The sequence below is a fragment of the Caretta caretta genome, chromosome 1 (genome assembly GCF_965140235.1).
Source record: "Caretta caretta isolate rCarCar2 chromosome 1, rCarCar1.hap1, whole genome shotgun sequence".
Lineage (NCBI taxonomy): Eukaryota > Metazoa > Chordata > Testudines > Cheloniidae > Caretta > Caretta caretta.
Window position 1 is genome coordinate 70,026,636 of NC_134206.1, and position 26,821 is coordinate 70,053,456.

The following is a 26,821-nucleotide window of genomic DNA, read 5'->3' on the forward strand; positions in this document are numbered from 1 at the left end:
AGAGTTGCATGATCATGAGAACTGTATAATGCACTTTAAGTAGGTGTTGACATACACTGATACAGTTTTAGACTTATTCACTTTATTTCGTAACATGGTTAATTATCTTAAATCATAAAGGCAGGGAAAATGTTTGTTTTGTAATAAGAGTAAGCAGCAGGGTGCATTTATGCTTCATATCAAGCCTTTTTTAGATAATGACTGTAAAGTGTTTTCCCTTTTTAGTAGTTTTTATTTTGTAATGTATAAAAGAAATCTGTTTTCTGTTAATTTAATATGTTTATTTACAGGCAATTCTGTGATGCTCATTGCTATAGCATTAAACATTTTATCTCCTCTAATTGATTATTGATGCTGGCATTGTAAGAACATTGACTTAATGTGAATATAATGTCCCTGGAGTCAAAACTAAACCAAACAACAGCATGGATTAGTATTATTTCTGGATTTTTATCTTTTGATGTATCTAAATATTCAGAAAGACTTCGTTTGGTGCCTTTGAGATGAATGCGTTGAAATTTTCCACCATTGTAAATTGATAGGCTAAACCAAAATCTAGATTTTGAGCACTCTCCCAACCCAATGAATTTTGTAGATCAGTAGAGAAGGGACCAAACCACAAAATTATGATCTAGGTCTGAATTTTAAACATGTCAAAAGTCAGAACCATATCAGTTTTCCATGGTGAAAATCCAGCTGGCTTTCCTATGTTTTTATTTATCATGTATTGCGATTACCCCTGCATTGCACTGAAATGCTTTGATGCGGCCATTTTTGACAATAATTTTGTTATACGAGTTAGCATTTCTGATATCATCAAGTATGGGATGCAGGTAAATGAGGAATGATGTATCATTTATAAGGGATAGTCGAGGGATGGGAGTCATGGCCTGAAGTTTGGAATTGCACCAGTAGAACTCAATTCTTCTTTTGGATGTGCACATTTGAAGACTTAATTTGTCCTGTAGTATGTATTGCTAGTTGACACGACAATACATGCCTCAGGACCCCAAGTTATGCCTATCAAATTCAAATGGAATGCTATGTTCAATCTGAAAATTGGAGTCAACTTCCAAGAATTAAATACCAGTGATCCAAGTGGATACAAGATTCACCATCAAGAGAAAGCCAGAGTAAAGAGATGTGTCATGCATCTCACCCTGAAAGTTATGTCTTGGTCTCCAATAAGATTCTGTTGGACTGAATTCCAGAGCTGCAGATAAAGCACTGAATATGGTCTCTTCCTGGTCCCCATGAATTCCAGGTTACTATAACTGGAGCATTTCCCAGCATTGTAACTATTGTTAAAATCTCATAGGGTGAGAGGTTATTTGTGAGACAACTGGGACCTAGACTACTTAGGACTTCATATTTAATAATTAACAAATGAAATTGCATCCAGCAAAGAATCAGCAGCCAGTTCTTACTGTGCAACCCATGTATACTCTGATTCATATGTATCATGATTCATTCAGATGTCTGTTTACCCTATAGAAATATAAGCAGCCAGTCTCTACTAGCTGGACAATTTGAATGTTCTTCAACAGAGCTGTGTGCAATAAGAAGCCTTGTTTTTTAAAACATAAATCCTGCCAGGCTATCTTGATTGGGATTTTGTGTTTTTACTTTATTTCAATAAATTTATGACAAACAATATAGTAACAATCACCAATTGCAAATAAATTCAGTCAAAGGACTAGAAGGATAAGGATATTTACAGGATTAGTGGAAGAGGACAATGTGGTGGATGAAATAGATTTGGATTTTAGGAAAGCATAGGACACTGCCTCACAAAATATTAATTTAAACAGGAATTCAAATTTTTGTGTATTGCAAACTTGTTTTAAAAAAACATAAATAAAGGCTACTGGCAAAATGAAATCTATTGAGTTGGGGAGAGTTGTCTAGTGGAGGGATCAGGAATGAATCTGAGGACCAATACTATTTAATATTTTCCTCAGTGATCTGCAAGAAGGAATAAACAGCACACTATGAAATAGCCGGTGATACTAAATTGGGAGGAAATGCAAACACTAGTGAGGGCAGGGAAAGAATACAATGGGAAATAGATTACAAACATGAGCAAAAATAATAATGTGAAATTCAAGCTAGTACATATGAGGAAAGATAATCCAAACAACATGTAAAATAACCAAAATGGAAGGAAAAACATTGGCAGTACTGATGCAGAAAAAAACTTAAGGTTGAAAGTGGACAATAAGTTACACTTGAATTTGAAATGTGATATGGCTGGAGGGGAAAAATAGGCTGAAAGGCCAGTGGCGTAATTTTGAACTGCACTTGCAAAGGTGTTTCATTACAGAGCAGATAGATAATAGTTCCTCTCTACCTAGCTTTGGTACAACCAAACCTGGAATATTACTTTTAATTCCGGGCACCATGTTACCAGAAATCATCATCAAACATGCATAATCTACTGAGGACCACTGAGCCAGCCTGTGTGCCCACAGTTGATGGCGTCACACCACGAATTTCCCAGAGCGATTTCAATCCTGCAAATCCAAAAATCTCTAGGCAGCCATGCGGGTGGTGACAGGTAGGGTGAGGTCATACACCCTTTGCATGTTGATAAAGAGCTTGAGAGCACAGTGTGCTCGGGTGTTCTTGTCCATCCTGGAGACATGGCTGAAGAGCATGCAACTCTGGATATAGCGAGCAATTGAAGGAAGGCCAGATCTTTGCAGGATTGTGAAATTTCACACAAAGTCAAACCACAGAAAGATATTGATGAACTGCAAAGAATTCTGAGAAAAGCCATCAAAATGTTCAGGAAGAAGTAGTGAGTAAATGGAATAGGATGTTGTCCAAAGAAAAGTATGTCTGCACATTAAAAAGAGACTAGACCTCCCCTCCCCTCCCCTTTTGAGTCTCATCGTACAGCCTGTACCACTGCAGCCGCATCTCTGTAAGGTCTCTCATGTAGAGAGCTCTCCCGTCAGCATAATGAAACCACCCCCTATGAGTGGCAGTAGCTGTCCCGGAGGGAGAGCATCTCCCGCCAACATAGTGCTGTCCCTACCAGTGCTTTTGTCAGTGAAACTTATGTTGTAAGATCCTTTTTTTATTTATTTTTGATTGGATTGGTGATTTTTAGTTATCCAGCTACCACTAATTCATCCAGTTTATTTGGTGTGAGCATGTGGGACCTTAAAATAGGCAATAAGCTAACAGAGCTTGTCTACACTGTGAAAAAGTTCCTCCTCTGCCTTGATGGGTCCTGCGATTATCGGCGGATTTGCTCACCTCAGAGGTTCACGGCAGCCCTCAGTTTGACCACTTTCATGGCTCAAATCTGCCATTCACTCAGTTAGCCTCATCACTGGCCAGCCTGGGGAAAAGGAAGAAGAACAATCCCTGCACTCTCTGCTGATCCACGTAGTGGGTCGGGGAACAGGCCAGAGACCTTCCCCTCTAGTGGAACCCACAGTCCAGGTCAACTCCTCCAGTATCAAGCAGGGAGTTGGGGGGATGAAGGGATGGGGGGAACCCGGGCCCACCCTCTACCCCAGGTTCCAGCCAGGGCCCTGTGGGTTGCAGCTGTCTACAGTGGTTCCTGTAACAGCTGCATGACAGCTACAACTCCCTGGGCTACTTCACCATGGCCCCCTCCCAACACCTTCTTTATTCTCACCACAGGTCCTTCCTCCTGATGTCTGATAATGTTTGTACTTCTCACTCTGAGCTTCTTGCACCTCTTGCTCCCAGCTCCTCACATGCACACCACAAACTGGAGTGAGCTCCTCCTTAAACCCAGGTGCCCTGATTAGCTTGCCTGTTTTAATTGATCCTGGCAGCTTCTTGATTGGCTGCAGGTGTTCTAATCAGCCTTTCTGCCTTAATTGTTTCCAGAAAGTTCCTGATTCTTCTGGAAACTTCCCTGTTCCCTTAACTAGGGAAAAGGGACCTACTTAGCCTGCTCTCCTGCTGCTGCCGCCCTGTGGCCTGGGCTTTCCTTGCTTTTTGCCCCTGCTTTTGGCTTCCCCCCCGACCAGGCCAGACGGTCCCGCCTTCTCCTCCCTTTTTTTTCTTTTTGTTGTTGTTTTTTTTCTCTTTCCTGCTGTTGCTAGAGTGCTGGCCGGCTGCCGGCTGGCTGTTAGCCCCCCGCCCCCCCCCCCCCGCCGGCCCTCGGACGCTGCTGCCACTCCAGCTGAACCCCCCCCCAAGAGAGGGGGGCCTGCTGGCCTGCTCCCCAGAGGGGGGGAATGGAAGGACCCAGCCCACAGACCCAGCCGCTTGCTGTTTGTCTGCGGACCCATGTTCAGTCGAGAGGACTCTTATCACTTACTCTGGCATTTCTGGAATGCTGTTGCTGAAAAAAAGAAAACCCAGAATAGACAGAGAAAAAGCCGTCCACCAGAGGAACACCACCCGGGGAATCTACAAATCTCCGTGGAGGGTGCCTAAGACTGAGTAACTTTCGAACTGTGCTCTTGTGTGGGGGGAGGCCTTGACTGTGTCTTAATTGTGTTTGTAGGGACACGGAGGGGGTGGCATGGAGCTGCCCCCCGATCCATCTGTGTCTCCCAACCCCCACACTATGACCTTCCTCACTGCCCCCCCCCCCCCCGCTATCTTTGCTGGCTATCTAACATCTGCCTCTGGACTTAGCTGCTCGCCCTGATTCCACCGCATGGACCAGAAGCACCAGCCAAACAGGACTCTCTGGACAAGCGTACGGTGGTTTATTTGCCCCCCCCCAAATGTCCACCCCACAGCTTGTCCCTTTCTATTTGACCCCAACTCCTGTTAACCATCTGCCACCGGCCCCGCTGGGGCATCGGCAATGGAGGGCACAGGGGTGACCTCCACTGCTGCCATGCCCATCGCCTCCCCAGACTCTAGGGAAGCCCCTCCAGCCGGTGGGAAAGGGCAAATAGAAGGGGAAGGGCCCCACTAAAACCACCAGGCCCTCCATGGCAGGGGCCACCCCCACTGCTGCGGCCCCGCCACAGACCACGGCGTCCTCCCCCGCTGCCCCCTACACCAGCTCTGCGGATGTCCCTCCCTCAGCCCCCAGGACATATGCCCGGGTGGTGGCAACCACACCGCCTGCTGCCTCGTCATCTCTCCCGCCCACTGCCTCCGCCACCATCAATAGCGGCGGGGGCCTCTTTCCCACCATGACAAGGAAGCACGGTGTCCAATGCCTCCTGGTGCCCGCCTTGCCCCATGTGGAGACCTACATGAGGTGTTGGCGAGGGTGGTGGGGCCCTCGGCCATTGTGGCGGCATCCAAAATATACGAGAAGGTCGTCTTTTTCTTAGCATCGGAGGCTGCCGCCCAGGAAGTGGTCAAGAGGGGCCTGGTGGTGGTGGGGGGGTTTGTCCCCCTAGAGCCGCTAGAGGACCTAGGCGTCCGCCTGGTCCTGACCTCCGTCCCTCCTTTTCTCCCCAATGCTGCCCTGCTACCCGCCCTTTCCACCCTGGGAAACCTGTTTCTGTTATCAGCCCTCTCCCATTGGGCTGCAAAGACCCCACCCTCTGTCACATTTTTTCCTTCTGCTGGTAAGTGAAACTTTTATTGCCGTCGGCAGCACGCAATGGAGTGGCGCTCGAAGGGTCCTTCCTAGTCCCCCACCAGGGGACCCGTTACTGGGTGTACTTTTCCACGGGGGAAGCCCAGTGCTACCTCTGCCGGGCATTGGGGCATGTCCAGAGGGACTGCCCCTTAGCCCAGCAAGGAGGGGCACCTGGGATCCCCGAGACCCAGCAGGATATCAGCCCCATCATTGCCGATGCTCCTGGCCGCCTGGTACCCGAAGCCACCCCCCCTCCTCTTCAGACCACCGCTACTCCCGCTCAGGCCCAAGGGGCACCTCCCCTACAATGCCCAGACGAGCGGGAGAGCCCCGCCCTCGCTGCTGACAATCTGGCGGGGCCTATGGAGGAGGGTGTGGCAGAGATACCAACAGGCATGGGAGAGAGCCTGCCCCAGGGAGAATCCTCCCTCCCTTATGCTGCCCCACTGTTCCCCCCCCAAGTCCCTGAGCCATGGCCTTTACCCCCTGACACAACTCCTGCTAACCAGCCCCCAGATGATGCCATAGAGGGCTGGGCCCCAGTCCAGGGGAAGCGAGGCAAGCGGAAGGCTCGAGCTCTGCCTCATCTACCCGAGGCAGAGGCCCCCCGGAAGACCAGGAAGGGGGCACAGATGCCGAACCTTCCGCTTTGCCCACAAGTGCATCCCATCCACCGGTGTCAGCTGGGAAAGACGTGGCAGCACCAGAGGGTAGTGTCTCCCCTCCACAGGAGACCCTCCCCTCCGAGACCCTCGAGGAAGCCCCTTCTGTCCTGATGCTACCTGAAGTCCCTGTGAACCCCAAGACAACCGTCGTGGCAAGTGCCGGCGGGGAGAGCCCCGGGGCAGCGGAAAGTGTCCTCTCCTCCATGTTCAAGGAGATCGAGGCCTTAGATCTGACCCCGGTCGCCTAGGGGGAGGACGATCTGGGTAACCTCACTCCACCCTTCTTTTCCCCACGCTCCCTCCCCTTAACTGTTGCTTCTGCTCCCACCTCCGAGGAGCCCCTGGACTCCTCCACCGACCCAGCCGCTGATGGCACCCCGCTGATGACCACCGAGCCCGCTCAGGTGACAGCTGGTGCCACACAGCCAGGGCAGGAGTCGCCAGGGGCAAACCCCATTGGTGTGGAGCAATCGACTTCCTTCCCGGGTGGGGGCCCTACAGAAGATAATCCACCTCCTGATGCTGTGGCTGCTAAATCCACCACAGAGCACGTGCCCAGTGTCACTGAGAGCTCCCTCCTGATCCCCTTAACCCTTGAGCCTGACCGGGAGGCACCACCATCAAGCTGCTTGCCTCCTGAAACCCAGAACCTCACCTCTGTCCCTGCCCCTGCCCCTACCCCTATTCAGTTTACCTCCTGCAATATCATTGCCGCCCCCGGGGCTGTCTTCTTCCCTTTCCCAACTGATGACCCCTAGGGAGAGGCCTTTGTGTTCTCCTGCCCCAACCCATTAGGAGCTGCTATCTTTCCTCCACTGCCCCCTATCGCCCCAGAGCTTGAGGCGGGCCTAGAAGCTCCAGCCCATCAGGCACCCCATCGGGGGTCCGCACCCTGCTTGTCCAATTTAGTGGACCACAGGGCTGCACCAAGGGCCCCGCCGGGGAACAACTGGGAAATCGTAACCCCACCCCCCATGAGCTGCAAGGAGAGCTGCGGAAGTTTTTAGAGGATGTCCGTGGCTCCCGCAACAAGGTACAGCTTGCTCTCCAGCGATGGGAGGATTTTTTTCAAATCCTCTGGGCCACAAGGGCCCTCATGGGGGAAGGTAAAGGAATGGGGAAGCAGGATGCCGCGGCCTACTGGCATCTGTGTCTTCCGTGACCAATTACTCACCTACAGGATGGGTCAAGGACTGTTGCACGGCCTGCTGGGGGATGTGAGTGTCCCTGCCAGTGAGGAACCCCCCTCCCCGGCCCCCCCATGACACCTCTCACCATTGCACGTTGAACACCCAGGATTGTAGGATGCCTCTCCGCAGGTCCCAGGTGCTCTCCTTCCTTCGGGAGGGAGGGAGGGTACTCTGTGATTTTCCTGCAGAAGACCCATACGGATCCAACTACTGAAGACAGTTGGCGGCTGGAGTGGGGGGACAGGGTCTACTTTAGCCATTCCACGATTCGGCAGGCTGGAGTGACGACCCTGTTCTCCCCCGACCTACGGCCCGAGGTGCTAGGGGTCGCCGAGGCCATACCGGGTCGCCTGCTTCATCTCTGGGTCCGTATAGAGGGGCTCGTGGTTAACCTCATTAATGTCTATGCCCCGACATCGGGCCCGGAGCGGTTGCAATTCTATCAGCAGGCATCCGCTTTCCTTGGCACCTTAGATTCTCACGAGTGCCTGGTCCTAGGAGGGGATTTTAATACCACCTTCGAGGAGCGAGACCACTTGGGGACCGAGCAGACCCCTGCCACCGCGGACACCATCCGGGAGATAGTTGAACATCACTCCCTAGTGGACATCTGGCATGACCACCAGCCGGATGACACTTCCACGTTCACCTTTGTCCGGGTGGAAGCCCATCAGTCGAGCCACTCCCGGTTGGACTGCATTTATTTATCATGCTTCCATCTCTCACGAGCCCACTCCTCCTGCATTCGGCTGGCCCCATTTTCTGACCATCACCTAGCCACCGTGACAGCCTCCCTCTGTGCAGAGAAGCCAGGGCCGGCCTACTGGCATTTTAACAACAGCCTGTTGGAGGATGAGGACTTTGTGACATCCTTCCAGGAATTCTGGCTGGCCTGGCGAGGTCAGCGGTGTGCCTTTCCCTCGGCGTGGTGATGGTGGGACCTGGGGAAGGTGTGCGCCAGGCTTATCTGCCGCAACTACACCCGGGGCACCAGCCGACGAAGAAATGCGGCGATAGAGCAGTTGGAACGGGAGGTCCTAGAGCTGGAGAGGCATCTGGCCGCCAGCCCCGAAGACCCGCTCCTTTGCGGAGCATGCCGGGAGAAGCGGGAGGAGCTCCGGGCCCTTGAGGACCATCAGGCCTGGGGCGCCTTTGTTTGATCCCGCATCCTCCTACTTCAGGAGATGGATCGCGTCTCCCGCTTCTTCTATGCCCTGGAGAAAACAAGGGGGGCCAAGAAACACGTCACCTGCCTCCTGGCAGAAGACAGCACCCCCCTCATGGAACCAGCAGAGATGTGCGGGAGGGCGAGAGCCTTCTACGCAAGTCTTTTCTCCCTAGATCTGACCGACCCTAGCACTTGCAGAGTGCTTTGGGAGGAGCTCCCTACGGTCAGCGCGAGTGACCGAGACCGGCTAGAGTTGCCTCTCACTCTGGCCCAGTTCTCGGAAGCCGTCCGTCGTATGCCCACTAATAAGTCTCCAGGCATGGACAGGCTGACCGTGGAGTTCTACTGCGTGTTTTGGGACGTCCTCGGCCCAGACCTAGTCACCAGCTGGGCCAAGTCTTTGCAGAGAGGGGTCCTCCCTCTTTTCTGCAGGCGAGCTGTGCTCGTCTTATTGCCTAATAAGGGGGACCTCCGTGATTTACAAAATTGGTGTCCCGTCTCGCACCTCAGCATGGACTACAAAATCGTAGCGAAAGCAATCTCACTGCAGCTAGGGTCTGTGCTGGCAGATGTGATTCACCCAGTCCAGACCTACATCGTCCCAGATCGCAGTATCTTTGATAACCTATTTATGGTTCGGGTCCTTTTGGAACTCGGATGTAGAGGCAGTCTGTCGTTCGCCCTCCTGTCCCTAGATCAGGAGAAGGCATTTGATAGGGTGGACCATGGGTACCTCCTGAGCACTCTGCAGGTGTTTTACTTCGGACCCCAGTTTGTGGGTTTTCTCCAGGTGCTGTACACTTCTGCAGAGTGTCTTGTTAAGCTCAACTGGACCCTGACCAAACCGGTCAGCTTCGGGTGAGGAGTACGGCAGGGGTGCCCCCTCTCAGGCCAGCTGTACGCTTTGGAGATTGAGCCCTTCCTCTGTCTCCTCTGCAGGAGGTTGACAGGGTTGGTGCTGTGGGAGCCGGAGCTGCAGCTGATCCTGTTGGCATACGCTGATGACGTGCTCCTCATGGTCCAGGACCCCGGCGACTTGGCGCGGGTGGAGGCTTGCCAGACCATCTATTCGGCAGCCTCCTCCGCCTGGGTCAACTGGGTCAAGAGCTCTGGCTTGGTGGTAGGAGACTGGCTGCAGGCGAGCTCCCTCCCACCTGCGCTTCAGACCATCCGGTGGAGCGCGGGTCCGCTGCTCTACTTGGGCATTTACCTTTCTGCCACGCATCCCTCTCCGCCGGAAAACTGGGAAAATTTAGAGGGCGGGGTGATAGAGCGGCTCCGGAAATGGACGGGACTACTCCGATGTCTCTCCCTCCGAGGGAGAGCGCTGGTGCTTAATCAACTAGTTCTGTCCATGCTCTGGTACCGGCTCAATACCCTGGTCCCGGGCCCGGGTTTCCTGACCAACCTCCGGACATCGATTCTGGGGTTCTTTTGGTCAGGAACGCACTGGGCCCCTGTAGGGGTTCTTCATCTACCCCGGAAGGAAGGAGGACAGGGCCTGAAGTGTCTACACACTCAGGTCCATGTCTTCCGCCTCCAGGCCCTACAGAGGCTCCTCTATGGTGCAGGCAGTTCGGCGTGGAGCACACTGGCACACGCCATCCTGCGCCGCATCCGAGGGCTCCGATATGACTGGCAGCTCTTTTATCTCCATCCGGGAGGTCTTCCGCGAGACCTCTCGGGGCTGCCAGTCTTCTACCAGGACCTCCTCCAGACTTGGAAACTGTTTTTAACGACCAGGTAGATCTCCTCGTGGAGCCCCTGCTACACAACCCCCAATTCCGTGTGTAGGTGGCGGAGTCCCGCTCGGTGCGCCAGAGCTTGATCCTGGCAGAAGTGACGAGAGTCGGAGACCTCCTGGACTACGACCGGGGAGACTGGCTGGATCCCCTGACGCTCGCCCAGCGCATGGGGTTCTCCAGACCTCGCACTCCCCGGCGCGTACTTCAGGAGGCAAAGGCTGCTTTGCCGCCCGCTGCTCGAGCTTACCTCGACCGGGTCCTGCTCGAGGGCACGCCCCGCCCACCCTCTACTCCAGGACCTCCGGACCTTTTCATTGGACCCCTGCCCCGCAGACCCAATTGACCCCCTCACCCTTTCACTGCGAGCCAGCTGCATGAACTGCAGCCGGTACGCTTCCAAACTGCGCCAAGAAAACATCTATACACGCTCGTGCTCCACACCCTTCACGCCCTCACCCTAGTGTCCCACCCCGACACAAAGTGGTGAGACCTTTTGCCACCTTTGGAGGGTGAGCAGCCCCAGTGGGCCAGCCTATATTCCACCTTGGTTCCGAGGCCCGTCGGGGACATCAGTTGGCAGCTCCTTCATGGAGCTGTGAACACGGGCACGTACTTGGCGCAGTTCACCCCCATCCCAGATACTTGTCCCTTTTGTGGTGTGAGGGAAACCCTGGTGCACATATATTTGGAGTGCGCCAGGCTGCAGCCCTTGTTCCAGCTCCTCACAAATCTCCTATTACGTTTTTGGTTGCATTTTTCCCCTCACCTTTTTATTTATGCACTCCTCATCTGTGTCCTCACAAAGTCACGGGATCTCCTAGTTAACCTCCTCCTAGCCCTGGCTAAAATGGCCATCTATAAAACCAGAGAGAGGAGGTTGGCCGATGGAGTTTCCTGTGACTGTGGGACCGTTTTCCGATCCTCAGTCTGTTCACGTATCCGGGTGGAGTTCCTCTGGGCGGCATCCACCGACTCCCTTGATGCTTTTGAGGAGCGGTGGGCGCTGTCCGAGGTTCTCTGCTTGGTGTCCCTGTCTGGGTCCGTTTGTCTGACCCTTTGATTGGGGGAGAGAGTAAGGGACCCCAGCCCCAGCCATTGTTGCTGCGGACACCACCACCTTAGATGGGTCCTTTCACACGTGGGTGCACGTGCCCCCTCCCCCCCCGGATTGTCCACCCCACTGCCTGCCCCTCTTGTTGGGGGCTTTCAGAGGAGGGAATTGTTGGTGACACTCGGGCATGGTGCCAGGTAACTTGAGGGGGTGGAAGACCATGAGAGTCGATGAAGCCCCCTCTCTCTGGGCCACCAGGTAACTCGGAAGGGTGGAAGACCATGAGAGTCGAGGAAGCCCCCTGCTCTGGGCCCAGGCAAGCTTGAACACTTCCCTCCCCTGAAGCTAATGAGAAAACAATTGTGATTGGTTGCTGTGTTACACATTGCATATGCTGCTGTTTTTACTTTGTAAGTGTGTTATGCAAATAAAAATATCTTTTGCTTAAAAAAAAAAATTACTCTCTTGTAGCCCTAGAGGAAGAAGGAGGGAGAGGGCTGCGGCTCCTGCTCCTGCTTGTATTGCTGCTGCTAGGCCTTGGGCTCTCTCTGCTGCCATTGCTGCTCCAGCTGCTTCCCTGGCTAGGCCAGACACCCCCCACCCCCCGTTCTCTGCTACCTGGTTGCTGGCCGGCTGCTGGACCCCTCACCTTTGGGTGCTGCTACTGCTCCAACTGCAGCCCCTTGGGGGCGGGGACCTGCTGGCCTGCTCCCCAGAAGGGGGGAGTGAGGGACCCCAACCCCAGCCTCTGCTGCCGTGGACACCACCACCACCACCTGAGAGGGGTCCTTTCTGCCTGCCTGGACCACCACCTGGAGTTCCTGGAGCTGCTGCTGTGGAGTCTGCTGCCTGGAGCTGCTGAAGCCCCAAGGAGGAGAAGAAGAGGACCATCTACCAGTGGGGGAGCTCCTAGAGACTTTGCAGACCACCGTGGAGGGGGCCTTAAGACTGAGTATCTTTCAAACTGTGCTCTTGTGGTGGGGGTGTTGACTGTGTTTGCAGGGACACAGGGGGTGTGGCGTGGAGCTGCCCCCGATCCATCTGTGTGTCCTCCAACCCCCACCACTACCACCACTGCTGCCCCCTCCACCACGCCCACTGGGTTGTTTACCTTCTGCCTCAGCTCCTGCCTGTGAACTCAGCTGCTTGCTTGGCTTGTCATGCCCTATTTCCGCCATTTGGGCCAGAAGCAGCAGCCAGCCAAATTGACTTTGTGCAAGCGCACGTGGGCGCACATGCCCCCCCCCCGGACTGCCCACCTCACAGCTTTGCCCCTTGTTAACTTCCCCATTTGCCCTTTGCAGCCTTTGCCCCCCACTTTTTGCCCCAGCCCCCCTTACTAGCTTCAGTTTGTTTACCTGCCCCACCCGTTTTCCCTCTACAGCCTTTGTTTGTTTGCCCCGCCCCAGCCTCTGAAGCTAGCCCCTTGGTTTCCCTGCCCTAACCCCAGCCTGCTCAGCCCCTTGCTCCATGCGCCCATGCCCCCTCCCATGTGCTTGTGCAACTCCCCATTTTAGTTTCAAACCTCTTCGCTGCACCCACAATGCTATTGTATCCCCCCCACCCCTAGTGCAGCTAAAGGAGCTGGAATTCCACCCCGTGTCGGCGACTGACCCCTAACCCCTGGTTTGTCCCCCTGTCTAGCCCACTCCTTTTGGCACCCTCCTCCCCTGCCTGCAGCCTAGTGGGGAGGAGTAGTCGACCTGCTTCCCCTTTCCCCTCCTCCTTCTGGTGTCTCCCCTTCCCTCCCTGCTCACGATGGCGGGGAACGAGATGGGTGCAGCCCTCCATCAGCCCCAGCTGCCCCTCTCCCCGCCCCTCCATCACCCCCAAGCCTCTACCTCCGCTGCCACCGCCGAACCACCTGCCACCGCCCCCGCTGGGATGCCAGCAACGGTGGGCACCGGGGTGACCTCCACTGCTGCCATGTCCCTCCCCCACTCAGATTCTGGGGGAGCCCCCCCAGCCAGCGAGAAAGGCCAGGATAAGAAGAAGGGGAAGGGCCCAGCTAAAAAGACCAGGCTCTCCATGGCAGGGGCTGCCCCCACTGCCGCGCCCCCAACACCGGCCAAGGCGTCCCTCCCCACTGTTCCCTCCACCAGCTCTGCGGGTGTCCCTTCCCCAGCCCCCAAGGTATACGCCCAGGTGGTGGCAGCCCCCGCGCCTGCCGCTACGTCATCTCTCCCGCCCACCGCCTCCGCTACCATCTATAGCGGCCGGGGCCCCTTTCCCACCATGACCGGGAAGCACGGCGTCCGTTGCCTCCTGGTGCCTGCCTCGCCCCAGGTGGAGACCTACGTGCAGGCTTTGGCGAGGGTGATGGGGCCCATGGCCATTGTGGCAGCCTCCAAAATGTACGGAAAGGTCATCTTCTTCTTAGCATCGGAGGCCACCGCCCAGGAGGCAGTGGAAAAGGGCCTGGCAGTGGGGGGGGGGTGTTTGTCCCCCTGGAACTGCTAGAGGACCTGGGTGTCCGCCTGGTCCTTACCTCCGTTCCTCCCTTTCTTCCCAATGCCGCCCTGTTACCCGCCCTCTCCACCCTGGGGAAACCCATCTCTGTCATCAGCCCTCTCCCATTGGGCTGTAAAGACCCCGCCCTCCGTCACGTCCTCTCGTTCCGATGGCAGATGCAGCTTCAACTGCCGCCAGCGGCGCATGACGGAGAGGCGCTCAAGGGGTCCTTCCTGGTCTCCTACTAGGGGGTCCATTACCAGGTGCATTACCCTAAGGGGGAGGCCCAGTGCTACCTCTGCCGGGCAATGGGGCACGTCCAGAGGGACTGCCCCTTGGCCCAGCAAGGAGGTGCATCCGGGACTCCAGAGTCCCAGCAGGGCACTGGCCCCATCATTGCCTGCGCCCCTAGCTGCCCGGCCCGCGAAGCCACCCCTCCTCCTTCCCAGTCTACCATTGCTCCCACTCGGGCCCGAGGGAAACCTCCCCCACTATGCCCAGATGAGTGGGAGAGCCCCACCCTTGCTGCTTGCAATCTGGCTGGGCCTGTGGAGGAGGGTGCGGCAGGGACACCGCCGGGCATGGGAGAGGGCCCGCCCCAGGGGGAATCCTCCCTCCCTCATGCTGCCCCACCGTTACCCCCACCGAGTCCCTGAACCATCGCCTCTGGCCCCTGACATGACCCCTGCTAGCCAGCCCCCGGATGATGTCATGGAGGGCTGGGCTCTAGTCCAGGGGAAGCGGGGCAAGCGGAAGGCTCGAGCTCCACTCCTCCCATCTGATGCGGAGGTCCCCCGGAAGACCAGGAAGGGGGGCACCAATGCCAAACCTTCCGCTTTGCCCATGGGTGTATTCCATCCACCGGTGCCATCTGGGGAAGACATGGCAGCACTGGAAGGCAGTATCTCCCCTCCATGGGAGTCCCTCCCCTCCGAGACCCCCGAGAGAGCCCCTTCTGCTCTGGTACCATCTGAAGTCTCTATGAGTCCCAAGGCGACCGTCGCGTCGGGTGCCAGCGGGGAGAACCCCAAAGTGGCAGACAGCGATCTCCCCTCCATATATGAGGAGATTGAGGCCCTGGATCTGACCTTGAGCCTGATTGGGAGGCGCTACCATCCAGCTCCTTTGCTTTTGAAGCCCAGAACCTCGCCTCTGCCCCGACCCTGTCCCTATCCCGTCCACCTCCTGAGATGTTATTGCCGCCCCTGGGGCTGTCTCCTTCCCTTTTCCAACAGATGACCCCCAGGGAGCGGCCTTTGTGTTTCCCTGTCCCGACCCATTAGGGGCTGATATCTTCCCTCTGCCACCCCCTATTGCCCCAGGATTTGAGGCGGGCCTAGTGGCGCCAGCCCATCAGGCGCCCTGTCTGCCCGTCTTGGTGGGCCACGGACCAAGTGCCCCGTCAGGGAATAACCAGGAGACCGTAACCCTACCCCCCTATGTGCTGCGAGAGGAGTTGTGGGAGTTTTTAGAAGACGTCCATGGCTCCTGCAACAAGGTACAGCTTTCTCTCCAGCAATGGGGGGACTTTCATCAAATCCTCTCAGCCGCGAGGGCCCTCAAGGAAGACGGTAAAAAGACCAGGAAGCAGGCCGCCGCGGCCTACCAGCTGGTCCGCCTCTTCCGGGACTTTTTACTCACCTATGGTGTAGGTCATGGATTGTTGCGCGGCCCATAAGGAGCCACGAGCGTCCCTGCCGGCGAAGATCCCCCCCAGCCCTCCTCATGGCACCTCTTACTATCGCACCGTTGAACACCCGGGGCTGTAGGATGGGTCTCTGAAGGTCCCAGGTGCTCTCCTTCCTTCGGGAGGGGGGGTACTCTGGTTTTCCTACAAGAGACCCATATGGATCCGACCGCCGAAGACAGATGGCAGCTGGATTGGGGGGACAGGGTCTACTTTAGCCATCTCACAGTTCGTAAGGCTGGAGTGGCGACCCTGTTCTCCCCCGACCTACGGCCCGAGGTGCTGGGGGTCGCCGAGGCTGTGCTGCACCGCCTGCTGCACCTCCAGGTCCGTATGGAGGGGCTCATGGTCAACCTCATTAACGTCTATGCCCTGACATCAAGCCCAGAGCTGCTGCAATTCTATTAGCAGGCGTCCGGCTTCCTCGGCACCTTGGATCCTCATGAATGCCTGGTTCTGGGGGGGGACTTTAACACCACCCTCGAGGAGCGGGATCGCTCGGGGACCGAGCAGAGCCTGGCCACCGTGGACGTCCTCCAGGAGATAGTCAAACACCACTCCCAGGTGGATGTCTGGCACGACCACCACCCGGATGACATTTCCATGTTCACCTTTGTCCGGGTGGAGGCCCATCGGTCGCGCCATTCCCGATTGGACCGCATTTATTTATTACGTTTCCATCTTTCATGAGCCCACTCCTCCAGCATCCAGCTGGTCCCATTTTCTGACCATCATTTAGCCACCGTGACGGCCTTGCTCTGCGAGGAGAGGCCGGGGCCGGCCTATTGGCATTTCAGCAACAGCTTGTTGGAGGATGTGGGCTTCGTGACGTCCTTCCTGGAGTTCTGGCTGGCCTGATGAGGGCAGCGGCATGCCTATCTCTCGGCGCAGTAGGGGTGGGACCTGGAGAAGGTGCGCGCCCAGCTCTTCTGCCGTGACTACACCCGGGGTGCCAGCCGACGGAGGGATGTGGTGATAGAGCCATTGGAACGGGAGGTCTTAGAGCTGGAGAGGTGTCTAGTCGCCAGCCCCGAGGATCCGCCCCCCTGTGGAGCGTGCCGGTAGAAGCGGGAGGAGCTCCAGGCCCTTGAGGACCATCGGGCCCGGGGTGCCTTTGTTCGATCCCGCATCCATCTCCTTGGGGAGATGGATCACGGCTCCCACTTCTTCTACGCCCTGGAGAAAAGGAGGGGGGGCCAAGAAACACGTCACCTGCCTTCTGGCAGAAGACAGCACCCCCCTCACGGATCCAGTGGAGATGTGCGGGAGGGTGAGAGCCTTCTACGCAAGCCTTTTCTCCCTGGATCCGACCGATCCTAAAGCTTGCAGAGTGCTCCGGGAGGAGCTCCCTATGGTCAGCGCGGGTGACTGAGACCGGCTAGAGTTGCCTCTAACCCTGGCCAAGTTCTCGGAAGCCCTCCGTCGCATGCCCACCAATAAATCTCCGGGCATGGACGGGCTGACCATGGTGTTCTACCGTGTGTTCTGGGACGTCCTCGGTCCAGACCTAATCACCGTCTGAGCCAAGTCTTTGCAGAGCGGGGCCCTCCTTCTTTCATGCAGGTGAGCCGTGCTCACCTTATTGCAGAAGAAGCGGGACCTCGCGATTTACGAAATTGGTGTCCCATCTCGCTCCTCAGCACGGACTACAAAGTCATGGCAAAAGCAATCTCGCTGCGGCTAGGGTCCGTGCTGGTGGACGTGACCTACATTGTCCTGGGCCGCAGCATCTTTGACAACCTATATCTGGTCTGGGACCTTTTGGAACTAGGGTGTAGGGATGGTCTGTCGTTCACCCTCCTGTCCTTGGATCAGGAGAAGGTGTTTGACAGGGTGGACCACGGGTATCTCCTGACCACTCTGCGAGCGTTTGGCTTCGTACCCCAGTTTGTGGGTTTTCTCCAGGTGCTGTATGCCTCCGCAGAGTGTCTGGTCAGGCTCAACTGGACCCTGACCGAACCGGTCAGCTTCAGGCAAGGAGTACGGCAGGGGTGCCCCCTCTCAGGCCAGCTGTACGCTCTGGCAATTGAGCCCTTCCTCTGTCTCCTCCGCAGGAGGTTGATGGGATTGGTGCTGCGGGAGCCAGAGCTGCGACTGGTCCTGTCGGCATACGCCGACGACGTGCTCCTCGTGGTCCAGGACCTGGTCGACTTGGCACCGGAGGAGGCTTGCCAGACTGTGTACTCGGCGGCCTCCTCTGCCTGGGTCAACTGGGTCAAGAGCCCTGGACTGGAGGTTGGGGGTGGGTGGCAGGCAAGCTCCCTTCCACCCGCACTTCAGACCATCCAGTGGAGTGCGGGTCTGCTGCTCTATCTCAGCATTTACCTTTCTGCCACACAACCATCTTCACTGGAGAACTGGCATGATTTAGAGGGCGGGGTGATAAAGCGGCTCCAGAAATGGACAGTACTACTCCGGTGCCTCTCCCTTCGAGGGAGAGCGCTAGGGCTTAATCAACTAGTCTTGTCCATACTCTGGTACTGGCTCAACACCCTGGTCCCGGCCCCAGCTTTCCTGGCCAACCTCTGGACATTGATTCTGGAGTTCTTCTGGTCAGGACTTCACTGGGTCTCTACAGGGGTTCTCCATCTACCTCTGGAGGAGGGAGGGCAAAGTCTGAAGTGTCTACACACTCAGGTCTATGTCTTCCACCTCCAGGCTCTGCAGAGGCTCCTTTATAGGGCAGGAAGTCCGGCATGGAGCTTACTGGCACACGCCTTCCTGTGCCACTTCCGAGGGCTCTGATATGACCGGCAGCTCCTTTATCTCCTTCCGAGAGGTCTTCCGCGAGACCTCTCGGGGCTGCCGGTCTTCTACCAGGACCTCCTCCAGACCTGGTCCATGGCAGCCACCGTGGGGCCAGATCTCCTTGCGGAGCCCCTGCTATACAACCCTCAGCTCCATGTGCAGGTGGTGGAGTCGCCCTCGGTGCGCCAGAGGTTGGTCCTGGCAGAAGTCACCAGAGTCGGAGACCTCCTGGACTATGACCGGGGAGACTGGCTGGATCCCCTCATGCTCGCTCAGTGCATTGGGATCTCCAGGCCTCGTACTCCCCGGCGCGTACTTCAGGAGGTGAGGGCCGCTTTGCCGCCGGCTGCTCGGGTTTTTCTTGACCATGCCCTGCACGAGGGCATGCCCCACCCACCCTCCATCCCAAGCCCTCCGGACCTTTTTTTCCGACCTCTGCCCCATGGACTCAACCGTTCATGTATCCGGGCAGAGTTCCTCTGGGCGGCATCCACTGACTCCCTTGACACCTTGGAGAAGCAGTGGGCGCTGTCTGGGGTTCTCTGCTCGGTATCCCTGTCTGGTTTCCTCCATTTGACCCTTTGACCGCACTCCTGTCCCTGTTATTTCATTAGTTGTCCCCCATATTTATTTGGTTTCCAGGTCCTGTGGATCCCCCTCTTCGGCTGCGGGGGGATCCTTTAGTAGTGGATCCTAATAGGATCACTCTCCTGTATCCCACTTCCTGGATCCCAATAGGATCACCCTCCTGTAGCCATCTGGCCTGACCCTGTCACAACACATAAACCACTACATCATCATAATGCCACCGCTGCAGCTGTGCTGAGGTAGCGCTTCAGTGAAGATGCTACCTATGCCGTTGGGAGGTGTTTGCCATAGGTAATCCGCCACTCCAAGAGGTGGTAGCTAGCTCATTGGGAGCTGTCTACACTGGGGATTAGGTCAGTTTAATTGTGTCACTCCTAGGTGTGGATTTTTCACACACCTAAGTGACATAGTTATGCCGACCTAATTTCCTAGTGTAGGCCAGGCCATCGTCTTGTTATCCCGAAAACAACAGCATTGCTATCAGTCTGAGCAGTTTCTAAAGAGACCATGTGATTTCAACAAAGACCTCAATTCAGCAAAGCACTTAAACATGTACTTAAACCCTCCTGAAAAAGTAATAAGACTTGAGCACATGTTCAAATGCTTTGCTGAGTTGGGCCGCAAAGCCTGCAGGTTTTTTTACTGAAATAATTGAAGTTCAGAGAAAAGCTGACACATAACTCTGCCTAGAAAGGAATGCTTCTGTTGTGGTACAAATTAACAGACATGATGATGTGCACAGTTAAGAGACAAACGTTCCATAAATTCACTCATGATGAGGCACGACAGGATACCACATCAATTGTTTTCCGAATATAGCCTGATCTTTCTTAGAAGTACCCAATACAAGCACAGTAAACTACTGAAAGCCCTGAAGCCACTTTGTTAGTCATCCTGCTTTGATTATACATTGAGCAGGAAGGCTCATTTCAGAGCAGTGTACATTAAAAGCAGGTGAAGGCAAAGAAAAGAACAAGAAGGATGCAATTAAATGATGGCTTCTGAAAACTGGTCATTACCAGCAGCTAGGGAAATTATCTTTAGAGTAAGCTATAATAATTCCAATACTAAAAAAATCGTAATAATACTAGTTGTAAAAAAAAAAAACAACTAGCACCATTATTTCTTAACAAATGATTGATTTTAATTGAGAATTGGTAATAATAATTCATTAAAAGCTGTAGAAGAGGATCAGCTGAATTGCTAAAATAAGGAAAAAAGTTGTTTCTTAGATGCTGATGATTGATTTTCTAACATGCCTGTCTGAGAATGTTGTCCTACAGTTTTATCTGATCCTGTAAGGTCCCAAGCATGGACAAGCTTGCCATGTGTCTGCCACTGAAGTCAATGGGGCTTCTCAAGGGTTCAGAGGTCTATCCACATAGATTTCTTTGCAAGAGCAGGGCCTTAGTTTGCAGATCATTTAACATGCATGCAGATTCTGGACCTTCTCCTGCTCCCATTGAAAACAATGGCAGTTTCATGGGGCTCTTTGTTAGGTTTCCATATTCATTTAAAACAAATCCAGGGAATAAAAAAAAAAACCCACTGCCTCTCATGGTTTAAATTTAATTAAAACTGGATGGTAAAATAATTTGATTGCAGACTTCTGTCCAAAAAAGAAATCCAATTCCAAAATTCAGTCTAACATGAAATCTATTTAAGAGGTGCCCACACACAAAGAATAAATAACCATGCCTTAAGTGCTACTTAGGTTACATAATTATTTTAAATGTTATTTTAAATTACACCTGAGGTTTCTGCTAGTTACCTTCCTCAGATGTTTACCAAATGAACATATGGAATAAGCAGTATTTAAAAATTTGAGCCTGCCAAAACACTGGATGAATTCAGACTTGATCAGAGACCAACACTTTTAATTTGTTGTTGGCAGAATGGAGCTATTAGAGTTTATATTTATCAATCAAGTTGCCACATATGGTCACTATTAGTCTGCATGCTAAAACTCCCTGTGACATTTTAATGGAATAAAATTAGCCACATTTACAAGTAAAGTATATCTGTACATCAATAAACCTCATTTTTATTACTTTCACCCCACAGATATCCAAAGGCAGTGATCATTCACAATATGGCCTGTAAAATTTCAGCTGAAGAAAGAAAGCTACTCTTGATGTGCTCAATACAGATACAAAAGTGCATCAGCAAATGGTAAACCTCTCTGGTGCACAGATATAGATACGTGTCATGCTTCCTTCCCTTTCCAAATGGTACATTATTATTTTTGTCTATACACATATAACTTAGAAATAGGCAAAGGTGTTGTTGTTGTTTCAAAATTGATCCTGTGCTGAAATTTTTTTATGCCATGTTATATTTCAGTGTAGAGTAATTTTAATCACCAAGCAATAAGACCTTGGAAAATAGATTTTATAAAGGAAATGGACACATTTTTAACCATAGACGTGTGAATGCTGCCTGGATCTTTTTTTAATTCCTTAAAGATATATCAGCCTTCCACATTATCTTATTTAATAAGAAAACCAAACATGTCAAGTGCTTTGGATGTTATTCATAAACTAATATTAAGGAACTGATTTTTCATAGCCTTGGACCATGTATAGTCACTCCGCTGTAAAATAAAACCTCTCTGATCTGGTGGCATGTATACCCACGTTGCACAGTGTAAATGACTGCACAAAGTGTGAAAAAGTGAAGAATCAGGCCAATGAACCACAGAATTTAGAATTGGATAAGATCTACATTAATATGTCATGTATGCCATGCCAAAAGGGAAGGGTAGTAAGAGGTCAAATTCTGCCATTAGTTACATCCAAGACATTGATTTTAAGGGGATTGGGTCGGTATAACCAAAATGAAATTATGGCCAAAGGTCCAGATGCACAAAGGGCCATAGGCACCTAAGTTCCAGATTTAAGCAGTACTACGATCTACAGCGCCCCCTACTCAGGTGCCATTTAGCCTTGCAAGCACCTATATCTCTGCTGTAAAAGTCCCCTAGGCACCAAAATTTCTGGCCATGCACACTCCTGCCTCAGGCAGATGCCTGGATGTCTATCTCACACTTAAGTCCCAGCAGGATCCTCAAGTCAAGTAAGGATAGGTGGGGTAATGTCCACTAGGTGTGGTCCTAGCATGCTGAACTCCACACAAAATGGCAGGGGAAAGGGGCAAGAAGAAGGATTCCCTCATAGCATTTATCCCAGTGGTAAGGGAACTCAGCTAGGATGTGGAAGACTACTAGTCTGTTCTATTCCCCTCTCTGCCTGATGAGGAAAAGGGATTTGTACAAGGGCTTCCCACCTCTCAGAAGAGGTCCATAGCCATTTAATTACAGAATCATTCTCACTCTCTCTCTAGCTCAATGACTATTTAACTATTTAATACAAAGTGGAATATCTTCAATAGAAGAGGTTGAGCTACACATCATAATATCCGATAGGCTAGTAGATAGGGCACTCACCTGGGAGGGGTGAAATCCCTTCTCCTCATTAGATAGAGGTGGAATTGGACTGGGATCTTCCATATCCCACCAAATGATCTAAACATTATAAGGGAGGCCGCTTCCTCCCTCAAAGCCATCTTGTGTGGAGTTAGGCATGTGCCACTGCTATTCTTGTGAGAAACTGCTTCACCGCCTAACTCCGGGAGATTATTCCTAGCTATGGATCCAAGAGACAGGTGCCTCCCTCCAGCCTGGCTTTAGACACCTGACTCACTGAGAGAAGCAGGGCTTAGAACACACCCCTGTAATCAGTATCTGCTATTAGCTAGATTGGGCAGCTCCCTGTTGAGCATGCTGGCTTTTGTGTATTCCATTCTTAGGTGCCTTTCTCTCCCCAGATATTGTATAGGGAGGCGAGTAATTCAGGCTTTGCTGATTCCACTGTGTGGCTAAGTGCCTAAAAGTTAGGGCTTGCCATGCTCCGTAATGAAATATCTAAGTCCATGGTGGCTCTAGGCCCAGAGCCACAGTCTACCACCCTGCTTGAGTAGCTAAGGTAGGTGCTGAGCAGATGCATACATCTTAAGGCCAGAAGGGACCAATGTGACTAGGATGCACAACACAGGCCATAGAACCTCACCTAGTAAACTATGCATGAAGCCCACAACTACTGTGTGAGCTACCACATGGCATTTAGAAAGATATCCAGTCTTGATTTAAAGACTTCAGATGATAGAAAATCCACATCTTCATTTAAGTTATTCCAGTGATTAATTGATCTAACTGTTAAACCATATAAAGTCAGTATGTGACGGGGGGACACAGACAGAGAAATGCTCCTCCAGGCCACAGAACACCTCTGCAACTTCTCTTCAGAGCATACTTAAGCCCAATTACTAAAGCACTAATCCATCATTGTGATGCACTTGATAGACTTGGGCACCTGCCATTGACTTCACTAGGGCTCCTGTAGGCAAAACAGTCTGTCCACATGAATCACAGTGCAGGACTGGGCCTTAAACTACTTATGCAGGGTACTTGCACAGCCCTCCCAAAGGAAGGGGTGGCAGGACATAAGAGGACCTGCACAGCCGCTGATTTAATGCCATTGACTTCCATGATATTGTTCCTAGCTTATACTGGTGTAAATGAGAAGAGAATCAGACCCACGGGGTCTTGGCCTGAGAGCGTTCTGCATTTCATTCACTATCAGCATATCATGTGCTACTGATATCTTAATTAATTAGGGTGACTTTTAGAGTGAATTAACTGTTAGGAATGAACACATACTGTGTTGGATGATGTGCTGGATGGTATTTTGAATATCCATCTGTAATCCAGGACATGACATACCAACCATTATTGTCCAGTGCCCGGCAGGAGTTTTGATTTCAGGCTTTCAGGAGGATTAAACTCTGTATGGCAAGCGCTCTCCCTTTTCCACTGGAGTACTACTGGAAATGAATAGGCTAGACATAGTTCAAGCAGCAAAGAGATTTATTCCTCTTCAGTCACTACCACTTTCCCTCTTCACTTCCCTCTCCTTGCCTGAAGTCGTGCATGATTCTGAGCTCATTTTAATCCAATTTGACACCAGTGTAACTCCACTGAATTCAGTGGAGTTGCTACTTGTTTGCACCAGTGTAAGCGAGAGAAGAATTAGCCCCAGCCCCGTACAATTTACTTCTTCTCCTTGTTTTTATTACTCTAATTCATAATACCCCCTGTAATTACCTAAAAGGGCCCAGTTCTATTCTTTAGCAAAAATATTACTATTTTCAATATGCCCCTTCCTGCACCAAGAGTTAATTAAGTCCAATGAATTACAGTGCCTGTGTGCATGTGCTAAATGCCCTTCCTATTGTGTTAGTAGCACACAGTCACACTCTGACACCAATATAGCAACTGAAAAAGTAGCACACCTCAAGCAGATGATGTCAGATACTGGGACAAGTTTATTTATTTAACTGTTAATTTGTAATACTTTTTCATTCTTGTTTATATTGGCCTTTATGGTGGCTGTTAGCTACAGCCCATGCAGCTTCACTATTCTAGTAGGACAATTAGAAGGTATTGTGCCATAGGTGCTGACACGAGGGGTGCTGGGGGTGCTGCTGCACCTCTTGGCTTAAAGTGGTTTCCATCATATTTAGGGTTTATCAGTTTGGTTCAATGGCTCTCAGCACCCCCACTATACAAATTCTTTCAGCACCCCTGCATTGTGCCTTGGAGCATAGGTTCCGTTTGAAAGGCATAGCCTCTGCTCCAGACAGCTCCACAGAGGGCAGAATAGGTGTGCTATGATCCAACTTCCTGCCCTCTTTGCTTTCCCTGGGGCACTAGGAAGGAACAATCTATGCACTGCCTCAAAGGGCAGAGGCTGTGCATGGCCAGCCTTGAGCCTTTCTCCCTTCCTCCCTACTTATTCAGGCTAGGACCAGATACAGTCTGGCTATTAACCAGAAAAAAACACACCTATAAACAAACAAATAAATAAATAAAAATACTCAGGCCTGTGGTCACCCCAATGTACGTCAGGCGTGACATCATTGACTTCAGTGGGGTACAAAAGAATTAGGGCCTACATGTTTGCAACATGGGAGAATGAAGACTGCTGTTACAACTTTGATCTTGACATTTCCTAACATTGTGATTTTAATAGTGCATTTAATTGCTTTAAAAAAATTGAGTGAAAGAAATCATTAGCATTTAAATGATCCCAATCACCTCACTGGGATGAATGCAAAACTGATCCAGACCTATGGAGAGCCCTCAAGAACATCATCTCCTCACAGTATTCTTCTGCATCCAACAGATTCTGCTACACATCCTATCCTGACAATGTCCCCATCCCCTTACATGGAGTTCTCTGCTCAGGGAGGGAGGTTGCTACATCTGCCTGTCAGTTTTGGGAAATGGCTGGCCTGCTCTTCCCTAGAGCTTCACTTAGCGACCTACCTTCTTCTTTAAACACAGGAATGAAAAAACAATTAAAATATGCTTGCAGCTGAGCCTTCTGATAGGTTAGTCTCAGCCAACTGGAAATGCTGAAGAAATGCCATGTGACTTAAACTGTGAGTTAGCACTCAATCAACCAAGATCAATTAAAAAATCCATCTTGAAAATGACATTTTTCTCTGAAATCCAGATGACAGAGGAAAATAATTGTAGAATCATAGGACTTGAAGAGACCTTGAGAGGTCATCTAGTTCAGTCCCCTGCACTCATGACAGGACTAAGTATTATCTAGACCATCCCTGACAGGTGTTTGTCTAACCTGTTCTTAAAAATCTCCAATGATGGAGATTCCACAACCTTCCTAGGCAATTTATTCCGGTGCTTAACCACCCTGACAGTTAGGAAGTTTTTCGTAATGTCCAACCTAAACCTCCCTTGCTGCAATTTAAGCCCCTCAGAGGTTAAGAAGAACGATTCTTTCCCCTCCTTCTTGTAACAACCGTTTATGTACTTGAAAACTGTTATCATGTCCCCTCTCAGTCTTCTCTTTTCCAGACTAAACAAATCCATTTTTTTCAATCTTCCATCATAGGTCATATTTTCCAGATCTTTAATCATTTGTGTTGCTCTTCTCTGGACTTTCTCCAATTTGTCCACATCTTTCCTGAAATGTGGAGCCTAGAACTGGACACAATACTTCAGTTGAGACCTAATCAGCATGGAGTAGAGTGAAAGAATTACTTCTCATGTCTTGCTTACAACAGTCCTGCTAATACATCCCAGAATGATTCACCTTTTTTGCAGCAGTGTTACACTGTTGACTCACATTTAACTTGTGGTCCATTATGACCCCCTTATCCCTTTCTGTAGAACTCCTTCCTAGGCAATCATTTCCCATTTTGTATGTATGCAACTGATTGTTTCTTCCTAAGTGGAGTACTTTGCATTTGTCCTTTTTGCATTTCATCCTATTTACTTCAAAACATTTCTCCAGTTTGTAGAGATCATTTTGAATTATAATCCTATCCTCCAAAGCACTTGCAACCCCCTCTGCAAATTTTATAAGTGTGCTCTCTATGTCATTATCTAAATCATTGATGAAGATGTTGAACAGAACCAGTCCCAGAACTGATCCCTGCAGGACCCCTTGGTATGCCCTTCCAGCACGACTGTGAACCACCGATAACTACTCTCTGGGAATGGTTTTCCAACCATTTGTGCACCCACCTAATAGTAGCTCCATCTAGGTTGCATTTCCCTAGTTTGTTTATGAGAAGGTCATGCAAGACAGTATCAAAAGCTTTACTAAAGTCAAGATATTCCACATCTACCATTTACCCCCTATTCACAAGGCTTGTCAAAGAAAGATATCAGGTTTGTTTGACATGATTTGTTCTTGACGAATGCATGCTGACCGTTACTTATCACCTTATTATCTTCTAGATGTTTGCAAATTGATTGCTCAGTTATTTGCTCCATAATCTTTCCAGGTATAGAAATTAAGCTGTCTGATTTGTAATTCCATAGGTTGTTCTTATTTCCCTTTTTCACATTGGCACTATATATGCCCCTTTTCCAATCTTCTGGAATCTCTCCCATCTTCC